Raw genomic sequence first — 23,996 nt, forward strand, 5'->3', positions numbered from 1 at the left:
CTGGGTCCTCCGTCATCGGCCAGTGACCCTGGCTGCCGCTGTCACCCTGATGGAGGACTTCCTGGCAGCGGAAGCCCCGGTGGGCCCCACTGGTCCCGCAACCCCACCAGGGCCGGGACGCCTCCACCCTGAAAGAAAAGCAATGCCCACCTGGGCCACGGCCCCAATGGCACGGTCAACCCCAGCCCCGGCTCCCGCGCCCCGGACGAGGCGCTGGAGGCCTCCTAAGGACTCCCCCAGGCTTCGGCCCCATCCGGGACGAGGCGATCTGGGGCCCTGTTTCTCGTGTGGCAAGACAGGACATCTTCAGAGAGACTGTCCCCAAATGGAGTGTACATTTGGCCAGGTCTGCTCCGGGGAGACTCGCGTCCGTTGTCCCCAGCCAGCCAAGATCACGGCGCCCGTGATGGTGGGGGGAGCACCCAACCACCGCGCTCCTCGATTCAGGCTGTGGACAGACACTGATCCGCGACCACCTAGGCCCCCAGGTCGATCCACGCCTGGGGGACATTCGCCTGCAATGCATCCATGGCGACGTACGGCCGTACCCCAGCGCCCGGGGCCAACTGACAATAGACAGGGTGACCCGACGAATGGTCGTCGGCCTCGCACCTAGGCTGGTCTATCCTGTGATCCTGGGCCGGGACTGGCCAGAATTCCCAGCCGTCCTATGCCAGCATACCTGAGGTGGCCAGAGGCCAGTACCAGCACTGGAAGGGGAGACCCCTGAAGGGCCGGAGGATGACCAGGGAACCCTGGAAACGGAGGAGGATGAGTAGGATCCACCCAAACACCCCGTTGACGGGAAGGATGGGGATACTGCCACCCCGGAACAGGGGTTAGGCGATCCCTCGGCCCCGACGGACTTCTGCCGGGACCAAAGAGCTGACCCCACCCTCAGCGGGGCGTATGAGCAGCTCGTCGCCGTAGATGGAACCATCCTCAACCCAGACCGAGCAGCCCGGTGGCCGCACTTCGAACTGCGGCAGGACCGCTTGTACCGGGTCGAAAGGGACCCGCAGACCAGGGAGCCTCGAACTCAACTCCTCGTACCCCAGTGTCATCGGCGGGCAGTCATGAGGCTGGCCCATGATGTCCCAGCCACGGGGCATCTGGGACTTGAAAAGACCCTAGCCCAAATATTGGGACGCTTCTATTGGCCAGGGATCCATCATGAGGTGAAGGAGTACTGCACCTCCTGTCCGGACTGCCAGTTGACCGCCCCGACGAGGACACCCAAAGCCCCCTTCGAGCGTGTGGCTATGGATCTGGTGGGCCCCCTCCCCAAGAGCGTTGCAGGGTTCCGATACATTCTGGTAATGCTCGATTATGCCACCCGGTTCCCCGAAGCGATCCCGCTCTGTAGCATTATGCCCGCACCATCGCAGGTGAATTGGTCAAAGTCTTTGCTCGCGTCGGCTTGCCCCGGGAAATCCTCACGGACCAGGGGACCAACTTCACCTCGCGACTGTTACAGCAGGTGTGCAGGCTCCTGGGGATCCGACAACTGCAGACTTCGGTGTACCACCCACAAACTGACGGGCTGGTAGAGAGATTCAATCGAACCCTAAAAGACATGTTACGGAGATTTCCCCCAGAGGACCTTCGCCGGTGGGACCAGCTGCTCCCACCCTTGCTCCTGGCGGTGCGAGAGGTACCTCAGTCCTCCACCAGGTTCTCGCCTTTCGAACTGTTGTATGGCCGCCAACCCCGGGGTCTCCTCGATCTGATGAGAGAAACCTGGGAACAGACCCCGTCACCCGCTCAGGGACTCCTAAAGTACATGGTCCAACTCCAAGAGCGGCTCAATCAGGCTGGGACCTTGGCGCGGGCCAATTTGAAAGCCACCCAGGAACGGCAGTCCCAAACATATAACCGAGGTGCACGCACCCGCGACTTTCAGCCTGGGGACCGAGTCTTACTTCTCCTCCCCTCCAGTGAATCCAAGATCCTGGCTCGATGGCAGGGCCCTTATGAGGTGGTTCGGAAGGTGGGCCCTGTTACCTATGAAGTCCGTCAGCCTGACTGGCGGAAAGGGCTACAGCGCTACCACTTCAATCTCCTAAAGCCCTGGTGGGAGTGAGAGGGCTTGTTGATTACTCCCTACCCACCAGAACCGGAACTGGGGCCCCAGGTGCCCCCCAAGGAGGACCCCAAGGTGCCCCAGCTTGGAGAGATGCTAACGGGGGAGCAGCTTGAGCAAACCCGCTGCCTCCTCCAAGCTTTCCCTTGTACTTTCACAGCACAGCCCGGGTACACCTCCATGATCTCCCACCGCATTCAGACCGAGCCGGGGGTGGTGATCAGGACTGCGACCCGACCTCTGCCATATCACCGAAGGCGAATCATTGACGATGAGGTGCAGGCAATGCTAGACCTCGGGGTAATCGAACCCTCGCAAAGTGAGTGGCGTAGTCCAGTCGTCCTGGTCCCAAAGCCCGACGGCTCCCAGCAGTTTTGTATTGACTTCAGGCGCGTTAACGCCATCTCTAAGTTTGATGCCTACTCCATGCCCCGTGTGGACGAGCTGCTGGCCCGATTAGGGGAAGCTCGCTACATCACTACCCTGGACTTAAGCAAGGGGTATTGGCAGATCCCCCTGGAACCGGCCTCCAGGGAGAAAACCGCGTTTGACACTCCAACTGGCCTTTATCAATTCATGCAGATGCCCTTCGGCCTTTATGGGGCACCCACCACGTTCCAGCGGTTGATGGACCGCCTCCTCCTCCCGCATCACAACTACGCCGCAGCCTATCTCGATGATGTAGTCATTTATAGTCGGCAGTGGGAGACACACCTGGACAAGGTTGCCGCCATCCTACGATCCCTGTGGGAAGCCGGGTTGACCGCCAACCCTAAGAAATGCCGCATTGGCTGGCGTGAGACCACCTCCTTGGGGTATACGGTGGGAAACGGACAAGTCAAACCTCTCGTGGATAAGGTTCAGGCCATCGCGACCTGCCCTCCGCTGACCACGAAGCGCCAAGTCTGGCAGTTCCTGGGGATGGCGGGATATTATTGATGCTTCATTCCCCAGTTCGCAGCGATGGCCGCCCCCTTGACCGGCCTCCTCAGTAAGGACAGCCCACGACAAGTACAGTGGACCTCCGAGTGCGACGAGGCGTTCCGATTGCTTAAGGCAAGCCTCTGTAGCAAGCCCGTCCTGTTTAGCCCGGACTTCCGTCGCCCGTTCATCCTGCAGACGGACGCTTCTGAAGTGGGGCTCGGGGCTGTCCTCTCACAGGAGGTGGATGGGGAGGAGCATTCCGTCCTATACATCAGCCGGAAGCTGTTTCCGAGGGAGCAGAACTATGCGGTGGTCGAGAAAGAAGCCCTCGCGGTGAAGTGGGCCTGCGATGCCTTGCACTACTACCTGCTGGGGGCCCCGTTCTCTTTGGTCACCGACCACTCCGCCCTCCAATGGCTGTAGCGCATGAAAGACAACAACATGCGGCTTCAGCAGTGGTACTTGGCGATGCAGCCCTATGCCTTCACCGTCCGCCACCGGGCCAGAAAGGACCACGCCAACGCGGACTTCCTTTCCCGCCTGGGGGGCTTGGACGCGCCTGGCCCCGGTACCCGGGAACCAGCCTTGGGGGGGGGGGGTGTAAGGAGGTGCCCTGGCTCCCCACTGCACCTGAGGGGGACGAGCCGGAGCAGGCACCTCCATGGGCGGAGCCAATGCCACCTGTTCCCGCCCCCAGAAGTCAAGGGGCGGGACAGGAAGTATAAAAGCTCTGCCCCAGAGCTCAGTTGTGGGCAGCTGCCGAAGAGGACAGATGCTGAGGCCCAAGCTCCTGCTGGGCCCAACCTGCCTTGTGCCCAGTATCCGGACGACCCGCAGCCTGACCTGCCCTGCGCTCGCTATCCGGAGGAGCCGTCGGAGTGTCCTGCCTCCCCATATCCAGAGGAACCCATGGTCTGGGACCCCCGAACTACGCCAGTGGAGGACAGGTACAGGGGGAGGGGGAAGTTGGAAGTAGCCTGGGGGTAGCCGACCCCAGTCTGGCCCTTGGAGACTGTGAACCCATGTCAGTGTGTTGCGGCCAGGATTCCCCACTGACTGCAGCGAACCCTTGCTGCTGCTAGGGCCCCAGGCTGGGACGCAGTGGAGTGGGAGGGCCTGCGTCCCCCCTGCCACCCGTCCAAGGGTGGCAGATTCCCCTTCCCCGTGGCTTGAGGAGGCCCTCTGTATAGACTCACTGCTTGTACTGTTTTTTGTTTGCTCAGCCCCTGAGTGCAGGAGCTGAGCCTGAACTATTTGCTGCCCTGCCCTGATCAAGGGCTTGGGCTACAGGCTGTGTTTGCTCAGCCCCTGAGTGCAGGAGCTGAGGCTGAACCATTTGATGTCCACCCTGCCCAAGGGCCAGGTGTAGACGTGGACTGCTGTGTGTGTAGGGAGGCGCCCTGGCTCCCCGCCACACCTGAGGGGGATGAGCCCCAGCCTGACCAGTTTACAGGGTCACAGAGGTGAGACATAAAATCCACCAGTGTCTCATGCTTACTGGGTCTATGTTTTACTAGAGGCTGCAGGACACATAGCACCACCTCTTAGTAGGATTTCCTGCCACTTCCCATTATAAGGTCTTTTTTTCGGCCACATATAACTTTTCCAAACTTAACTTGTTTCAGCTGAAATTGTCCATGTCAGATGTCTACCTCAGGCTGATGTTGTTTTCTATTTTATTTTATTTTTTGTAAATTTCAGACAAAAAAGTTCAGTCGTTTCCAAGAAAAACATGTTTTGCCCATGTTAAAAAATTCTGGCAACATTTTTCTTTAAAAAAAACTGTCCCCTCTATGCTTTAGAACAGGGACCTGACATTTGGCAGGGGGTGGGGTGAGATGGACTTTATGCCAGCTCCATGAAAAGCTGCTCATATTTGGCCAAGTTATAGGTCTTTGAAAAATCACACTGCACATGGTCAGTAAAGACATCTTATATTTTAGCAGCTAAAGTTCCTGAAAATTCTGTCCACAAGGAGCACATGCTCCAGCCTGGGGGTAAGCAAGACTTTCCCTGTTCTGGGCCATGACAGGTCCAGACGTCTGAACTGAGAGCAGGAAGTCTCTTTCTCTCCTGTGGTCTCACTGCCTCCCCTACTGTGCGGAGGCAGTGTAGAGGAGGAAGCTGTCTGATTTGTAGAGGGGATAAGACCTAGCCCTAGCCCTATGAAAGAAGTAGATTGTTGAGAGAAGAAGCCTGGGGAAATGGGGGTGAACCAGGGACTGGAGGCAGGGGGCAAGAGGCAGGGGAGAGAAGGAAAATAGGCCTGGGAATGAGACAGACTGGGCTTGGGAGCCAGGGTGTGAGCTGTGGAGATGAGAGAGCTGGCAGGGGGGACACGGGACTGAGATTAGATGCGGAGGAGATCAGGACAAGTTGGGCAAAGAGACTAAGACTGAAAACCAGTGAAGGCAGGGGGAAGAAGGATAAGAGAGAGGGGACCAAGACCTGACAAGGAAAAAGGATGTTGGGGCAGTGGTCGGGGGAGAACTAGGACTTAGTGGATGAAGTCTAAAAGCCTGGAAAATGGAGCCAAGAGTACAAATGAATTTGGACAAGGCGTCAGAGTGTGGGGGAAATTGGGAATAGGAGCCATTGAAGACAGAGAATGTGGGTAGGAGGGAGCCACTGGAGGCCAAGGTGAGGGAGAGAAACAGTTTATGTAAAGAGCCCAGAAGGGGGAGCTGACTGGGCAAGAAGACTAGGGATAAGGAGTTAGGGCATGGGGGAACCTGGACAGATTTTGGAACCGGGGGGATGGCAGGCCTAAGTCTGCCCATAGCTACAGGCCCTCCTCCTTAGCTGGGGGGAGGGACAAAGGGACCTGGGCACCAACTGGATACTGGGGACAACAGAAGAAAAATGGGGGTGAAGATCAGAGGGCAAAAAATCAGGGAACCAGAAGGGGACACAGAGCAGAGAACTCCTGACAGCCCCCACTGCTCCTCAAAGGCATCCGAGGAGTCAGTGGACACCGCCCAGAGAAACTGTCCTCAGAGGCAGGATCAGACAAGGGAACAGAATTAGTCTCAGTGTCGCAGAGCACCCCCATCCCCGTCTAGCTTCTTCCTGGTATGATGGATGGCCATCTTAGCCAGCCCCAGGAGGACGCTGACTAGGAGGTCTTGCACCTTAGTGGGGCCACAGATGGGGTGTGCAAAAATCAGGAGGTTTGGGGAAAAGTGCATCCAGAACCTCAGTAAGAGGTACTAGAGGAGCCAGAAAAAGAAGGGCTGCAATCTGACTCACTCTACGTAGATGCAACGGTGCTGGAATGAGGGGTGCTGAGGGTGCAGCAACACTGCCTGGCTTGAAGTGGTTTCCATCATATACAGACTTTAAAATTTGGTTCAATGGCTTTCAGCATCCCCGCTATACAAACTGTTCCACTGCCACTGCATAGGTATGCACCAAGGTCTCCCTCTCACTGCAAAAGAAGCAGGTGGCAGGGAGTTTGTGAACCATGCCAGGAGCCACCAGCTAGTATCCCCAGCAGGCTGTGGGACTGGAGTGGAGTACAAACTGGCCCACAGGGTTTCCTTGCTCTCCTAAGGGTGTAGAGATGGAAACTCTTGTGTGTAGGACCCCTGCTGCATTTGTTGCAGAATTTGGAAAGTGTGACATGAATGAAGCAGGGGATTTCAGGAAGAAAAGGAAGAGTCTTGGTTAAGGAAGATGAATGCTGTTCTGGAGACTTGAATTCTGTCTCTGTCTCTGCCAGAGTTCCTGTGTGATGCTGGGTAAATCACTTAAATCAAACTTTTCACGTGTGGTCATGAATTGCATGTTCCTCATTTTCTGGTGCCTTACTTTAAACCCTAGGGTCTAATTTGTAGAAGTGCTGAGCACTCATAGCTGCAACTGAAATCAGTGGGAGTTGTGTTTTGACTATATAAAGTACTATGTAATGCTAAATACTTCAAAAAAAAAAATAGGTCCTTGGCCTCTCAAATTGGGCGCCCAAATTTAGTGGAAACTTTTGACTTTCATCTCTCTATGCCTCAATTTCCCATCTATAAAATGGGGATAATACAACCCCCATGCCTTGCAGGGATCATGTGAAAATAAATTAATGTTTGTGAAGCTCTCAGATAAAATAGTAATGAGCACCATAGAACAGCCCATGAAGAAATTAATAATTCAGTCTTCAGAGTGGGGTTTGAAATAGTGTGCAGTAAATAAGACATAAAACCACACATTGAACAAGGAAGAGAAAGTAAAGTATTGAATAGCTGTTTGTTAAGTCCTTTCTGTGCATTGAAGGAGGCAGGCATCCAGAGGAAAAAATAGATCTGATCATGTAATTAGAGACTGTATCATAATGTATATTGTGGCAAATTGCCAGTACTGTTATGCTGGGTCTCGCGCTTTCTCTTCTTTGGGGAAGGTTCAGGGCACCATTGCTTGCCTCTGAATTGGTATTTTAATTATCCCACTATTGTCCTTGAGGAGGGGAGTGGAGAAGGAGGGACCTGGGCCTGCCCTCTTCTCCAGGTCCCAACCCAGGGTCCCTGAGGTTTGTGGTGAACCACTTGAACTAGCGGTTCCTTCCCCTGGGCTACTTCCCTCTTCTGCCCTTCAGCTTGTGAAGGGGCTTCTTGCCCTCCTTCTACATAAGCCAGGTGCCCCTTACCTAGGGTTTTTTTGGATTTCTCAGCCCACTGCAGCACTCCTCCAAACTTTCCTTTTGGTCTCTTTTCAAAACTGTTCTCTGTGCCAACTCCTTCAGACTGCTCTCTGCTCCAACCAAACCTTCTGCTCCAACTCCCCTTGCAGGGAATAAGGCTCCCTGCTAACACTCTCCTGCTGCCCTCTGGCCATGCTGTATCACAATATGTACCAGGGGGCTGAGTTAAGGTTGCACAATCTTAATTCTAGTAATTCCTAACTTTTGAGCGCTTGGCTTTGCAACTTTAACAATGTTCTTTCAACATACTTGAAGGATTTTTATTGTGTGTGTCTATAATATGTAATAAAATAACAAAAACATAATAATTGGAGACATATCAATCTCCTAGAACTGGAAGGTCATTGAGTCCAGCCCCCTGCTTTCACTAGCAGGTCCAAGTACTGATTTTTGCCCCAGATGCCTAATGGCCCCGTCAAAGATTGGGCTCACAACCCTTGGCTTAGCAGATCAATGCTCAAACCACTGAACTATCCCTCCCCCTCTGTGCTTTAGGGCTACAATGTGAGATACTACTGTACCTATCATTTTATACCATGGGCTAGCTGTGTCATGTGCATATGATGCAAAGCTAAAATACTTAGGTGGCAGCATGATCTAGTTTGGACACTGGACTATAAATTGGGAGGCATGAGTTATAATCCAAGTTCTGTCATTGATCTGTTACTTGACTTTAGGCAACTAATTTCACTTTTGTGTCTCAGTTTCCCCATCTTTAAAATGGGAATAATTATATCCCCCTTTATTATAGTGCTCTGAAATCTAAGGGCTAGATCCTCAGTGGGTGAAAACTGGTACAGCTCCCTTGACTTCAGCTGAGAATCTGTACCTATGGATGAAACACACTGTAGAAGAACTAGATATTATGACTAGAGCCAAATTTTCAACCAGCCTCTGATCTCATTCATATACATTTTGCATGCACATGTATCTGAGTCCAAAAACGAAACCTAGTGTAATTCCTCCTGCCAACTGGCAATGGATAGGCAGGTGACAAGACATGACCAATGCTTACTGTGCTAACATATGCCTGTTTTACTATGACCTTGTCATCTACCTCTCTCACTTCCCATTTGTTTGTTTCATCCACCTGTTGTAACATAAATTGCAAGGTCTTTGGGGTAGTGACTCTCTTTTGGCTAAGTGTTTATATGGAGCCTAGCAAAATACGGAATGCACCTTGTTGGGCCCCGGAGGCACTGTTGTAATAATGATAATTAATCACTGGTGTGCATAGACTGGGTAACTGCCCATCTAATCATTTGATTTGCTTGACCAAATACAGGATTTTGCGCACATTTACAGACTAATTTGAAAATCTGGTCTAAGGAAGAAAAAGTACTAGACACATTGGCCCAGATTTTCAAAGGAATCAATGCTCATCAACTCCCATTGTTCTGATCACTTTTGAAAACTTGGCCTGTAATATCACTTGTCTTCCAAATCAGGATGTATGCATTATTGTTATAGCCGGTTGGTCCCACAATATTAGAGACAAGGTGGGTGAAAAAACATCTTTTATTTGACCAACTTCAGCTTGTCTCTCTCACCAACAGATGTGGGTCCAATAAAATCAAATTATTTGAACTTTATAAGAAGTTGCACTACCTGTTTTTCATACCTAGATTTTAAGGTATATTGATATTTATTGACTGGGAGGGGTGGCAAGAAAAAAAAAGTTGAGAAACAGGTATGTTCTAATATTGGTGGGTGGGATTTTCCACAGATAGCTCCAATGTCAATGCAATAAGTGAAAGTACCAGCATACACCGTTGCATATCAAAGCAAAAATACGCACAAATATTTCTGTGACTGAGGACAGAATAACTGACACTCCAAACGTCAATCAAAGTATTAAATCCAGGACACATGCTCTTCCAACTGGTTAGGTAGGGAGAACCAATCCATATTAATAGGGACAAAAAAATGAGAGGGAGAGAGGGTGTAAAAAAGGCCACTCATAAGTATTGACAAGTTCAAGATATAATGATTCAGCTTTCTATAGTCTATATTTGAAGGCTAAACCTGAGGTCCCTACAGTCTCAGTTAGAATCACATAGAAAGGGATGACAATTAAAGGGAAGGGAAGGAGAGGCTAAGGTGTACAATAGTCAAAGATTATGATATCTGCTTATAAATCGGTAGGTTGTATTACCGTTCACATACAGGGTCTGAACTGAAGGCCGGGAGGAGTGGGGGAGGGAGGGGAGAACAGTAATGGAAGGATGACCAAAGTGAGATTTGAAGGAGAAGAGCAAGTTGACAAAACACTCAGGAGCTGTGACAGTGGGGGAGAAAGTGAGAGCCACTTGCAGGAAGTGACAAAAGGACTAGCACCCACTGAAGTCAGAGGGAATTTCTTCATTGATCTCTGTCAACACTGGACCAAGACCAATGCACTACCCTGATACAGCATCAGTTGCAAACAAGGGAACCCTGACAGAAGATAGGAGATGAGGGGCAGAGTTGTGAAGAGCCTTGAAACTTCAGGAAAGGTTTAATTATTGATGTGTACTCTTGATATGCAAAATATGCGTATTTTCCCACGTCTTCTACTCAGATGTAGATGTGTGTGTGTGTGTGCACACGTGTATCTTTTCTAGTTACTATGGACATATACTGGTTACAAGCCCTCCTTCACAAACATAAGCGCTTCTAACTTCTGACTTGCACAGATGATGGTGTTTGACATGGCAATTTTAACAGCAAGAATGATAAATTTCAGTGTGGAAGGAAACAAACGTTTGATTATTAAGTGAGATGCAGATATTTTAGCGATGATTATTTAATTGAGCGGGCGCAACTCTGCGACAACAACAACAGACCTGTGCCTGTTTTGCCAGGGCTGAATTCATCTCAACATATAATAAAACTTTCATCCCATTCATGGCTAGAATCAGGCCTGGTCTACACTACGCGTTTAAACCAATTTTAGCAGCTTTAAACTGATTTAACGCCGCACCCGTCCACACTACGAGGCCCTTTAAATCCATATAAAGGGCTCTTTAAATCTATGTCTGTACTCCTCCCCAACGAGAGGAGTAGCGCTAAAATCAGTATTACGATATCAGATTAGGGTTAGTATGGCCGCAAATCAATGCCTCTGGGCGGTATCCCACAGTGCACCACTGTGACCACTCTGGAAAGCAATCTGAACTCAGATGCAGTGGCCAGGTACACAGGAAAAGCCCCGTGAATTTTGAATTTCATTTCCTGTTTGCCCAGCATGGAGCTCTGATCAGCACAGGTGGCGATGCAGTCCCAAATCTAAAAAGAGCTCCAGCATGGACCGTGCGGGAGATACTGGATCTGATTGCTGTATGGGGAGACAAATCTGTTCTATCAGAGCTCCGTTACAGAAGACGAAATGCCAAAGCGTTTGAAAAAAATCTCCAGGCTACACAGTGCTGCATGACAAGTGTCCTCCTCCTCATTTTATCTCACTAAGAAGTCATTGTTCCTTATTCCTGCATTCTTTATAACTTCATGACACAAATGGTGGGGACACTGCCATGGTAGCCCAGGAAGTCTGGGGGAGGAGGGAAGCAACGGGAGGGGTTGTTGCAGGGGCACCCCCTGTGAATGGCACGCAGCTCATCATTTCTGCGGGATCTGACACGGAGCAGCTGTGCTCTCTGATACACCGGTTCTCTAGTACACTTGCCCCATATTCTAGGCAGGACTGACTCTATTTTTAGATTACTTCATAAAGGAGGAATTGACTCGGGGAGTCATTCCCATGCGTCCCGCCGACCTCAGCCAGGGGCACCCATGATAGCAGCAGACGACAGAAGGACAGATAACCGTCATCTCACTGCCAATTTACAATGCAGCAGACGGTACAGAACAACTGACAACCGTCTCTGCTATCATGCAAAAGCAAATGAATGCTGCTGTGTAGTGCTGCAGTATCGCCTCTGTCAGTGGCATCCAGTACACATACGCTGACAGTGACAAAAGGCAAAACAGGCTCCATGGTTGCCATGCTATGACGTCTGCCAGGGCAATCCAGGAAAAAGGGCATGAAATGATTGTCTGCCGTTGCTTTCCGTGAGGAAGAATGACTGATGACATTTACCAGAAACCACCAGCGACAATGATTTTTGCCCCCATCAGGCACTGGGATCTCAACCCAGAATTTCAAGGGGCAGGGGAGACTGCGGGAACTATGGGATAGCTATGGAATAGCTACCCACAGTGCAATGCTCCAGAAATCGATGCTAGCTTCGGACCATGGACGCACACCACCAAATTAATGTGCTTAGTGTGGCCGTGTGCACTCGACTTTATACAATTTGTTTTACAAAACCGGTTTATGTAAAATCGGAATAATTCTGTGGTGCAGACGTACCCTCAGAAGGGATGTTCTAGTCCTATGTAGATAAGGATCAGAGGCTAGGGAGAGAAATATTCAAATGAAAGTATAAATATGGAAATACACCATATGCCACCTATGTGTGCCAGCCTAGCTTTCTAGATGGTATTGTTTTCTCAATCCATACTGAAAGCTTTGCTTTAGCTGGAAAACACAGGTTTAAAAAAACTGAATCCTCCTTCCAAAGAAAACTAAAAACATTCAAAAACCCACCCACTCCAAAATATAATCTGAGAGGTTCCTGAAATCTCTAACTCCAAGAGATTCACTCCTCTTTAGTAGCGAGTGACTTTTTCTAAGGAACGGCATGTTTGGGGATATGCTATAACCTTGAACAAAGTAACAGGATGTGACATTTTGGGGATCACCTGGAGCAGTAAGGGGTTCTGTCACCACCTGCCTCATACCTTTGGGTGCTTTAATGCTATGTTGCTATGACTCAGACTCTGATACCAGTACCCAGTCTACAAACAGAAAACTTTCAACCCTGGCTTCTACCAGCCTAGTTATTCATTACTAGGTGACCTCAACAACCCCTTCAGATCCTGAGCTCTCCCAAATCTGTCTCCCTGAGTTCTTAACTACCAGACGCTTGGACTTTCCCTTTCTGGTTCATCACCCTAGGAACAAGTGAAACGTGCCCCTAATTATTAGTTCATTTTGGGATACACATTCCAGACAGTTTGCTCACCAGAGACCTGCTTGGGGTAAAAATAAACAAAATATTTATTTAATAGAAAAATCACAGGTTCAGAGATGAAACAGTAAGGGAGAAAAAACACACACAAGTTACACATAAAATAAACATCAAGATGCAATCTCATGCTTTACACTTCTATATTAGCCAAATTCTCTTTTCCAATACAAGTTATCTATTGCCTCTGAACAGTTTCCCAGCATGCCGTCTGTCCTAGAGGGGATCCTCAGTTTTATAAACAGCACCCTGCTAGATTCTGGTCCTGTTTCTGGATAGCCTTCCTTTCAAACCCCTTCTATTTTTAAGGGTCTGCAGGGAGGGATGTTTGTTCGTTTGTTTGTTTTCTTTTCTTTAAGGGCAAGTCTACACTCAAAATGCTGCATCGGCACAGCTCCACGGCTATAGCACTTTAATGAAGATGCTCTAAGCCAACAGGAGAGAGCTCTTCTGTCGGTGCAGTTAAACCACCTCCCCGAGAGGTGGTAGCAGCTCTCCTGCTGACATAGCGCTGTCTACACGGGGGGTAGGTCGGTATAACTACGTCACTCAGGGGTGTGAAAAATCCAATTTAGGTATGTAGCGTAGACCAGACCTAAGACTATGGTGACTTGTGGTGCAGGAAATTCCCTCCCCTCTCAGGGCTTTTCTGTACTTGAAATGCTACAGTAGCACCACTGTAGTGCTTCAGTGTAGACACGACTTATACCAATGGGAGGGATGCTCATGTCAGCATAGGAAATCCACCTCTCTGAGAGGCGGTAGCTAGCTCGACAGAGGAATTCTTCCATTGACCTAGTGCTGTCTACACTTGGCGTTAGGTCAGTGTAGTGTGGATTTTTCACACCCCTGAGAGAGACTTAGCTATACAGATAAAAATTCCTAGTGTAAACCATAGCTCAGTTTTCCAAAGCTCAGCTTTTCTTTTCATTTCTGTTTCAATGTCTTCCAATTAAATTTAATGGTCCACCATTGTGTCTTTCCTAGGTTGTATAGGCTAGGTGCTTGCAGTTAGTTTTATGTAAACAACTAACCCTAGATGCCTGGGTGACCTTCCTTGCCTGATTACCAGGGTTCCTAGTTTTCTGTAGCCTAAAAAGAAACTTCTCTGATAAAAAAACAAAAACAAAAATCCGCATATTTCCACTATTAAAATGAAACACTGAACTTTAGTTTCCCTCGCCACAGTATATATATAGGAATCAGCTGAACACATACAGTACAGAACAGAGCATTACCAACTACATGAAATTTGTCCCTGGCCAGGCGCCTAGCTCTACCTGTACCACTTCTTCCATCAACCTTTCTTCCAGGTATGCTGTTTCTCTGACCTTAAATTTAAATTTTTGTTCATTTAGCTTTAACTCAGATGAATGAACCCTTTCTAGCACACCGTCAAATATTTGTTGTACTTTTCTGTGGAACACTTCAGATGCAGAACATAACCCAACAGACAGGCTGCAAAAGCAGTGTCTCCCAATGGTTATGTTAAAATGCACAAACTTGTGTTCCTTTTTTCTAAGGGACTTTGCCAAAATCCAGCAGATGCATCTACTGTGGAGAAATATTTGGCATCAGCCATTTCTCCAAAAATTTCTTCCTTTATAGGTAAAGGAAAATGTTCCCTTTTTATGTACTTACTAAGTTGCTTGGGGTCTAGACATAGACGCAGGGTTCCATCTTTCTGTTCAACAACTACTAAAGAATGGATACACTCTATTGGTTATTCTACTTTCTCCATGATGTATACTGCAACTTAACTTGTCCAATTCCTCTTTGAGTTTCTGCTTAAGAACAAGAGCTACATTCCTAGGGACATATATAGTGGGAGAATTGGTCCAGTTAACTCTATTCTCAATCTATATTTTGTTGATAGCTTTCCAGTGCCCTTAAAGACATGTTGGAACCAGACCTCAGAGTGTGTGATCCTCTGCAACTCCAAAGACGACGCTCTCTGCATAAGTCCCAGGATCTGACATGCTTCAACCCTAGTATTTGTACTCTTTTCCCTTGCACAATTACAAGCATTATCCTTTCCAAACCGTCTTTTACCTTTACTTCAGGCTCACATACACCAACAGATGGAATAAGCTCCCTTTTGTAAGCTCTGAACTTTACCTGTATTTTTTTCAACATCTTGTTTTTTTTTCTTTAAGCCCTGTATCATAGATTCTGACACCATATTTGCTTATGCACCAGTGCCCAACAAAAGTTCCATTTGTTTCTAAAGTAATAGTCCCATCATTTGGTGCTGCTGTTTCACATATAGTTCCTATGAAGAATTTTTCGCTGGTGCTTGTTCTTTTCTTGTTACAGGGTGTTTGAGCATATGCTGTTGCTGCTTGAAAACTCTTGCAAAGTGATAAAGCTTTTTGCAGTTGTTGCAGCATTGTCTAAAAGCAGGACATTGCTGCAGTTCATGTCTACCCCCACACTGCACATAGCAATTTTTGCTGCCTTCTGGAAGCTCATTCTAATTTTTTTTTTCAGATTTCTCTTTAGAACTCTAAAATCTATTTTGCTTCTTTTGTTTTCTGTCACTTTGAAGGGTTATAATTCTGTCCACTGCTTCAATCTATTTTGTTTTCCCTCCAACAGTTTCCATCTGGCCCCGAGTAACTTTAGATGCCTGGAAAATTCTGACTGCCTTTTCTAAATTCAGGTCTGGATCTTCCAACAGTCTCTATCTCAGCTTTATGTCTCTGATCCCCATAACAATCTGGTCTCTAATCAGGGAATCTGCGGACTCTCCATAATTACATGATTGGCTCAGCAGTCTGAGCTAAGCCACAAATCTTCAAAAGTTTCTCCCTCATTTTGAGCTCTCATACAAAAGTTGTATCTTTAAAAAGTCTCATTCTTTTGGGGACCGCAGTACTCCTCAAATTTTTGCAGTATGGTCTCATAACTAGTCTGCTCTTCTTGGCTTAACTGTAGACTATTATATACATCCAGTGCCTCTGGTCCAGTTATATTAAGGAAATTAGCTACCTTTTGTTTATCTGCCTTCTCAGTGGCTCTGCTTACCAACATGCAGAGGCTGAGTTAATGCTTGAAACTCCACCATTTGTATGCTTCATTGATGGAGAGTTTGAGCTTTGCTGGGGATCTGAGCTGTTCCACTTCCTGTCTTTGTCCTCTTCACCCCACTCCTAGTAAAATGCAATATTTGTGGATTCTTATGAAGGAGATTTAGGTAAAGCTGAGGGAGATGGTTCTTTATTACAAGTAAGATCTCAACCATCTGACCACTCTCTCTGAGAGTCTCTGTGGCACTGCACCTCCTTGTGCTTAGACTACATGGAACCCCAACTCCCAAGCATGGCTCTTTTAAAGTCAGATCCTCACAGGACAGACATGGGACAGAGATTTGTATGATCTAACAGACTTGCTCAAGAGAATCATGACAGATATTTCATAACAGAAAGATCCTTGGAAAGACAATTCTTTAGCATGCAGATGAGTTTGTTATTAGCAGATGTTCACCTTTTAAATAAAAATATGCTTTTAAGAGCTCCTGTGAGACATCACAATTATCCCCCCTTGTTAAAAGGTACTTTGATTGATATTATTACAATTGTTGAAACATCCCTCAGCAATAGAAAGAACTATTTTATGTGCAACATATTAATTCACTTCCTTCATTTCAGACATTGCAATTCAAATATTTCTTGAATACCTTGTGGAATATTAAACATTTTCAAACAACGAATTAAATCCAAGACAGTGTGTGCAGCTCTGCAACCAGGTCTCCCAGCTGTGCAATAAATTGCTGGGAGAAACAATTAGTGTAGAGTAATTTGTTACAGAATGAACCAAAAATGTGTCTTAAAATGCCAATGCTAAGTGTGCTGACAATTAAGAGGAAATTACTTAGCAAAGATGCCATGTGTTCATATGTTGCTTCAGCTATAGAAATTTGATGCCTAACGCCACATTTTATTTAAAAAGTAATTGCACATTTTGGTCAATGTAGTATCCTGACTGAAATCAGATGATATTGAGTAATCAGTTTTTAAGCAGAACTCTCCAGTGACTTCAGCTATAGTACCTCTCTACTCTATGAATGAAACCCGGTATACACTGTTTTTTCCATGCCCCACCAAAAGTGCTAGAGGAGCATCAGGATGAGAAAATAGAAATAGGTAACTGATAAGTTTAAGTTACAGTTCTATTCCCTAATTCACTGAAAACTAGACTGAACAAAGGGTTTAGGAATATACCATAAGGAATAATCCTGCATTGGTGAGTGGCCATTTGAAGTGCTTACAGGGGAAGTGTTCAAAGAACTGAAAGAGCAGACATTTTACTCAAAAACAATTTGTGACATGTAGTAATCAGTGCCAATAAAAGAACCTAGGTAGATAGAATTTTCAGAGCAAATTTAAATTCCTGTTGCATATGATGGGTTTTGTCATCTCATATAAATTGTTTGTTTATTTTTTCTGTGTGGTTCCTTTGAAATGACTGCTATTGTTCAAGAACAGATTTAGAGTGAAATTCTCAAAAGCACCTAAGCAACCAGAGACGGACTGACCGGAAGCTGTGGGGTTCTCTGGCATTGAGGAATCCCAAGTGTACATAAGGCTAGCATAGCTGGCTCCTACACCAACCCCTCTGCAGCTCCATGCACAAGGAGCATGTAGGGGCAGGGAGGAGATATGGTCAGAGCAGAGAAGTTGGGGTGCAGTTGAAAACAATCTTATAATAGAAATTTAGCATAACTATGGCTTGGTCACCAATGCTTAATAAGAACACATTTGCACTTACTCAACACTCTGAAAAACCATTACTTTTTCCAATTTATTTGACATTTAATTACCCCATAATATAGAATTCATTTCACTCTGACCCTGAGAAAGTCCCCAGTCTATAGCCTACTTGCTCAGGCACTATGCTGGAGATTCACCTTGGACTTTTCATACCAAATTCTTATCCAAATGAAGTCAGTGACAAAACTCTCTCAGTCAGACCAGGATTTGGCTCTTGAGGGGCTTTCAAAAGGGTACACAGTCTGACTTAAGGATAGATATATCTGTCATGCTGCCTGGAGTGGTTCATGACCGTAAGTGCCAGACTCAGGGCAGACTGTCAAAAAGCAGGGCAGACACCCCAAACTAGTTGTATGTTCTATAATTAGGATTTCACCAACCCAGTAACAAATGTGAACTCCTGAAGCACTATATGTCTTACCATGGAGTCACAGATAGTCCCCTTGGGCATTCCACTCTATTTTGCCACTCAGGCAAGCTGGTCTTAATGATAGTTGATTGCTGTACACCAAAGATCACAGAAGAGTCAGGTTGCTTCCAGTCCCAAGAGACCAGTCGCTTACCCCAGGTCAATTTGTACCTCAGATCTCACACCACAGACAAGGCTTGTAGCCAATCCTTTAGTAAACTAAGGATTTTTTAACTAGGAAAAAGAAGTGAGAGAGTTATTTACAGGTTGAAGCAGGCAAACATACATACAAAAATGAGTTACAGTCAATGGTTCCAAAAGGTGACAGTTGTAGTCATCTGTTAGACAACTGTCTTTTAGGACTAACCTAGGTTGATCTGAGGCAATCTCTGCTTCTGTTTCCTAGCTCCAGTCCTGTGAGGGTCCAAACAGCAAAGACATGGAAAATGTTCATGTCAGCTGTCTGGATTTCTTTCTTCCAGGTTTCAGACTGATGGGAGGAGCCTTTTTGAATGTAGCCTGTGCAGAGGCAATTAGCGAAAGTCTTTGTATTGTGATGTACCACAGCAGCCCATTTAGTTTTGATAGTCCTTCCTGTGGGCAAGAGGAAATACTTTTCAGAGGGCTTTAACATCTAGTACTAGGTAAAGTTTTTCCTTGTTTGATGAGTTACACAGTTCAGAGCAAACATTTTACATCTATATAGCAAATATTTAAGTATTACCTTATAGCTTGGGATACAGACATTCTAAGAAAGATTACTATTCATAGCAACTTATAAGCATTTAATAAAGTATAAACACTAAACACATTGTCATAAGTCCAATACCCATCTAAACCATATTAACCTACAAGGGAGCTGCCTTTCTGCTGTACTCCTTCCTAGACAGTCTCTTCCCATTCTGTATGTGTTAAACTGATTGTTCCTTCCTAAATGGAGCACTTTGCATTTGTCTTTATTAAACTTCATCCGGTTTACCTCAGACCATTTCTCCAATTTGTCCAGATCATTTTGAATTATGACCCTGTCCTCCAAAGCAGTTGCAATCCCTCCCAGTTTGGTATCGTCTGCAAACTTAATAAGCGTACTTTCTATGCCAACATCTAAGTCGTTGATGAAGATATTGAACAGAGCCGGTCCCAAAACAGACCCCTGCGGAACCCCACTTGTTATACCTTTCCAGCAGGATTGGGAGCCATTAATAACTACTCTCTGAGTACGGTTATCCAGCCAGTTATGCACCCACCTTATAGTAGCCCCATCTAAATTGTATTTGCCTAGTTTATCGATAAGGATATCATGCGAGACCGTATCAAATGCCTTACTAAAGTCTAGGTATACCACATCCACCGCTTCTCCCTTATCCACAAGGCTCGTTATCCTATCAAAGAAAGCTATTGGATTGGTTTGACACGATTTGTTCTTTACAAATCCATGCTGGCTATTCCCTATCACCTTACCACCTTCCAAGTGTTTGCAGATGATTTCTTTAATTACTTGCTCCATTATCTTCCCTGGCACAGAAGTTAAACTAACTGGTCTGTAGTTTCCTGGGTTGTTTTTATTTCCCTTTTTATAGATGGGCACTATATTTGCCCTTTTCCAGTCTTCTGGAATCTCTCCCGTCTCCCATGACTTTCCAAAGATAATAGCTAGAGGCTCAGATACCTCCTCTATTAACTCCTTGAGTATTCTAGGATGCATTTCATCAGGCCCTGGTGACTTGCAGGCATCTAACTTTTCTAAGTGATTTTTAACTTGCTCTTTTTTTATTTTATCTTCTAAACCTACCCACTTCCCATAAGCATTCACTATGTTAGACATTCCTTCAGACTTCTCAGTGAAGACCGATACAAAGAAGTCATTAAGCATCTCTGCCATTTCCAAGTTTCCTGTTACTGTTTCTCCCTCCTCACTGAGCAGTGGGCCTACCCTGTCCTTGGTCTTCCTCTTGCTTCTAATGTATTGATAAAAAGTCTTCTTGTTTCCCTTTATTCCCATAGCTAGTTTGAGCTCATTTTGTGCCTTTGCCTTTCTAATCTTGCCCCTGCATTCCTGTGTTATTTGCCTATATTCATCCTTTGTAATCTGACCTAGTTTCCATTTTTTATATGACTCCTTTTTATTTTGTAGGTCATGCAAGATCTCGTGGTTAAGCCAAGGTGGTCTTTTGCCACATTTTCTATCTTTCCTACCCATCGGAATAGCTTGCTTTTGGGCCCTTAATAGTGTCCCTTTGAAAAACTGCCAACTCTCCTCAGTTGTTTTTCCCCTCAGTCTTGATTCCCATGGGACCTTACCTATCAGCTCTCTGAGCTTACCAAAATCCGCCTTCCTGAAATCCATTGTCTCTATTTTGCTGTACTCCCTTCTACCCTTCCTTAGAATTGCAAACTCTTTGATTTCATGATCACTTTCACCCAAGCTGCCTTCTACTTTCAAATTCTCAATGAGTTCCTCCCTATTTATTAAAATCAGGATATGATCACATAGTCTACTGGCCCCAAAGCATACACCTGAATCAACCAGCCACCCAGAGAAAGACTGCAGGCGGACAGCTCTGGAGACTGAAGTCACAGAAAAGATAACTCGTGGGTAGTTCAAGCTTCCCTACATTGCTCTATAAATGTACTTCAGTCCTGACCTGGAAAATACTACCTGGAGGGATCACCATTCAATTCTTGGCCTCTCTGCTGATCTTGCCAACAAGGTTGCTGGTCAGTTCAAATTGTCCTGGGTTGGTTTTTTTTACCATCCTTTGGGAACTGGTCTCAGAGCACCAAACTACTCATTTCACACAGGGCCCTCTGAATAGCCTTCAGAATGTAACATAAAGAAGGGTTGTTCTATCATGTCTAACAGACGGCGAAAACTCTGCCAAAAAATAAATTTGAATTATTTGTAATAAATTGTTTTTTGTTTTTTTTTTTATTGTAGGCGATCATCTGCCATTGCTTAGACTGAGCGCATCATTCATTTCTTTGTGACATGTCAGGCCACATTTAAACCCAAATATAGTGTAGTAAGAATCTAATGCCTTAAACTACAGAGATGCTGTCACTTTCTTGCCACCCCAAATTTACCACATGAAATGCCAGTTTAATTCCAGTTATGACCACATAGTCACATCAAGTATAATTAAAACAAGAGATTCAGCATTTGATTTTTGCATGCATCTGCATTCTTGCTCAAATATTGTCCACATGCCACTATGCAATTAAGCACCTACCTGCCAAGGTCTCTTTTTTAATCCAGCATCTCTCTCTCACCCATCCTGACTTGCATGTTAATATCACATAGGAAACTCCCAGAGAATCAGAACATATAGGGATCTGCGCCTATATCAGTGGTACTGAAGTCAATGGCAAAACTCCCACTGACTCCAAAGAAAGTAGGATCAGCTACACAATCTGTTTACTACCAATGTGGGGAAGGGGTGTCTACTTACAGATTTGGAGTTAATATCTTATAATGTAAAATCTTAATTAAGGCTAAGTTTAAAAATACTGATTTAATGTAACTTTATTGTTTGTAACATACTAATACATACAGTAATCTACCATAGCCAGAAAATCAAGTCTCTTTAACCTAAAGCTGTCAAGTCTGATAAAAAATAACAGTATCTAATGCTAAAAGCTGGCATATAAAGTGTGAGTGGACAGCTAAACTATCCTTTCCCCTGGGCTCTATCTCTCTCTCTTTTTTTTCCAACGACCCTTCCCAAATAATAGAACACAGTGTTTTATGTTTCGAATGTACCATATGGCATGATGTGAGTGCAGTTTAATTACGTATTAGCATATTCTTACAACAAGGATTGACTGGTAAAGCAGCTTGACAAAACATGAATTAGAAATATTTGCATGAACTCTTTTGGAGTAAATCTGGCTTCGTTGTTATCACTTTCCCCCGCCCCCCACTTATGAGTGTGTGGTGATCCCACTTTATCCTTCACAAATGGATATGGTAAAAGAGAATTGAAGCTAGCTGCCCATTTATCACTGTGATTTTAACTTTTGTGTTAAAGATCATGGAAGCATTTGAACAAGTACAATTCACTATGATTGCATGATTTTCACCCCTTCCCCAAATTTCACAGCTTCAAAATAAGTGCAGCTGAGGCTGAAGTACATTTTCCTTTTCATTTACAAAGTGGATAAATTTGCTAGGCAAGATTTACCCTTCTTTCTGTCTCATTAAGAATGTTTCTTCACCAATACGTTTAACCACCCTTATGTTATCTTTAGCTATTGCAGATGATAAATGGCATCATTTGGTTTCTTAAGAAGGAGGAAGCAATTAGTAACAAATTTATAGGAGAGAGGCCTGTGAACGTGAACCTTCTCCCACTCTCTGCCTTCTCTTCTATTATTGCCCCTCATTGCCAAGTTGTCACATTTTTTATAAAACAGGTTTTTAAAAGGTTTATTAAAGACCTCCATCCTACTCTGCTTATCCACTTGATTCCCTCAGCTGATACTACTAGAAGCATATCTCCATTTGGCAATTCTAGGGGCACTATCTCTGACTAGAGCTGCTGTTTTGGCACCAAGTCCTGCAACCACCTGTACGCATGAGTTCAATGGAACTACTCATGTGAGTAACTGCTCATATGTGTAAGTGTTTGCAGGACCAGACCCTATGTTTTTCATATTAGCTGGATCTGTTCTGTATTGACTTTTCAAGCTCGCAAGGTTCAAGAGAATTAAGGAAACTCTTTATACATGCCCCTACAATCCTTGAACACCGATATTTTTATTGCAGTATGTCCTGAACAATTTTTACTTTAATTACCTATGGTAAAATTCACACCTTTGCATAGGATCTGGACAAGGTCTATGTACCACTAAAGTCATCAAAAAAGGGTTTATGTGGAACTCAAATGGTGCATTGGCCTTATGCTGGCCCTCTGTAAAGTAATGAATGGCACCCATTGAAATGTTAAGTTTCCTCATAGTGCGTGATACAGGGATAAGTACACTGGTCTGTAGGCTAACAACAACAAATCAGCCTTTTAACGTAAGGTCATCAAGCAATATTTATAAGTAATACTTGTGTTGAAATATTGAGAAATATAAAAGGACCATAGCTTTGTCAATAAAATGTAGTATGGTTAAATTTGTGAGATAATTTCCACTATAAGCCCAATTTTCACCCACCCCACACTCAGACCTCTTGCTGAAAAAAGCTCCTTTCCTCAGAAAATGTTTCACTGTGTTGACCTTCCCCAGAGAACTATGTGGTATGGGCTAGAATGGGGGCGGGGGATGTATTGATGAGAGGAGTCATGAGGTTGCAATAATCAGACAAGCCATTTTAGAGTCACAAGGCTTTGTTTCCCACTTTTTTATAGTTGGTCTGATGTTTTTGGCCCATCCCTAATTCCAAAGGGTCATTCTGTAAAAACCTCAGTCCTGCTTTCTGTACTAATCCTCAACAAGAACTAGCACACTGTACTATTTTTATCAAGTTTGAATGGAAAATAGATGTCTAATCACATAGAAACCGCCATGAGAGTTTTAATAAATTTTACATTTTATTCTGCCTTTTTTTTTAATGTATGCTTTCCAGCCCATGCTGGCCAAGTGTGCCATATCTAGAGTGAGAGACATTTGCCCCTGCTCTGGCACTCATCCCAGTTGAAATGTCACTCATCATCGAGACTGCAGAGTGAGAAAGGTTTTCCCTGCATTTCTTCCTCCCAGTTGCTAAAGGCTTGGCTAGGACCTACTGCAGGGGGAAGCTTACATGTCCTCCAACTCTGCCTTCCTTTCCTGATGCACTGCTAGCCACTCACTGAAGGATAAAGGGGCAGGCAATGGGGAGAAGAGACATACAGTAGAGAGGACTAGGAAGTCAACACTGGCTATTTCATATTCACTCACCTAACTGCCTCCTGGGCCCTTGGAGAAGCACCATCACCAGTGTAAAAGGTTCTGAGGAGACAATATTATTGTAAGGGCAGGAGAGAGAGGAGTTTCTGGAAGCAAAGAGGCCTGTGGGTTGGGTATATAGGAGGGCGGGAAACAGGACTAGAGGGTGATGAAGAAA

The sequence above is a fragment of the Chelonoidis abingdonii genome, chromosome 2, assembly GCF_003597395.2.
Source record: "Chelonoidis abingdonii isolate Lonesome George chromosome 2, CheloAbing_2.0, whole genome shotgun sequence".
NCBI lineage: Eukaryota > Metazoa > Chordata > Testudines > Testudinidae > Chelonoidis > Chelonoidis abingdonii.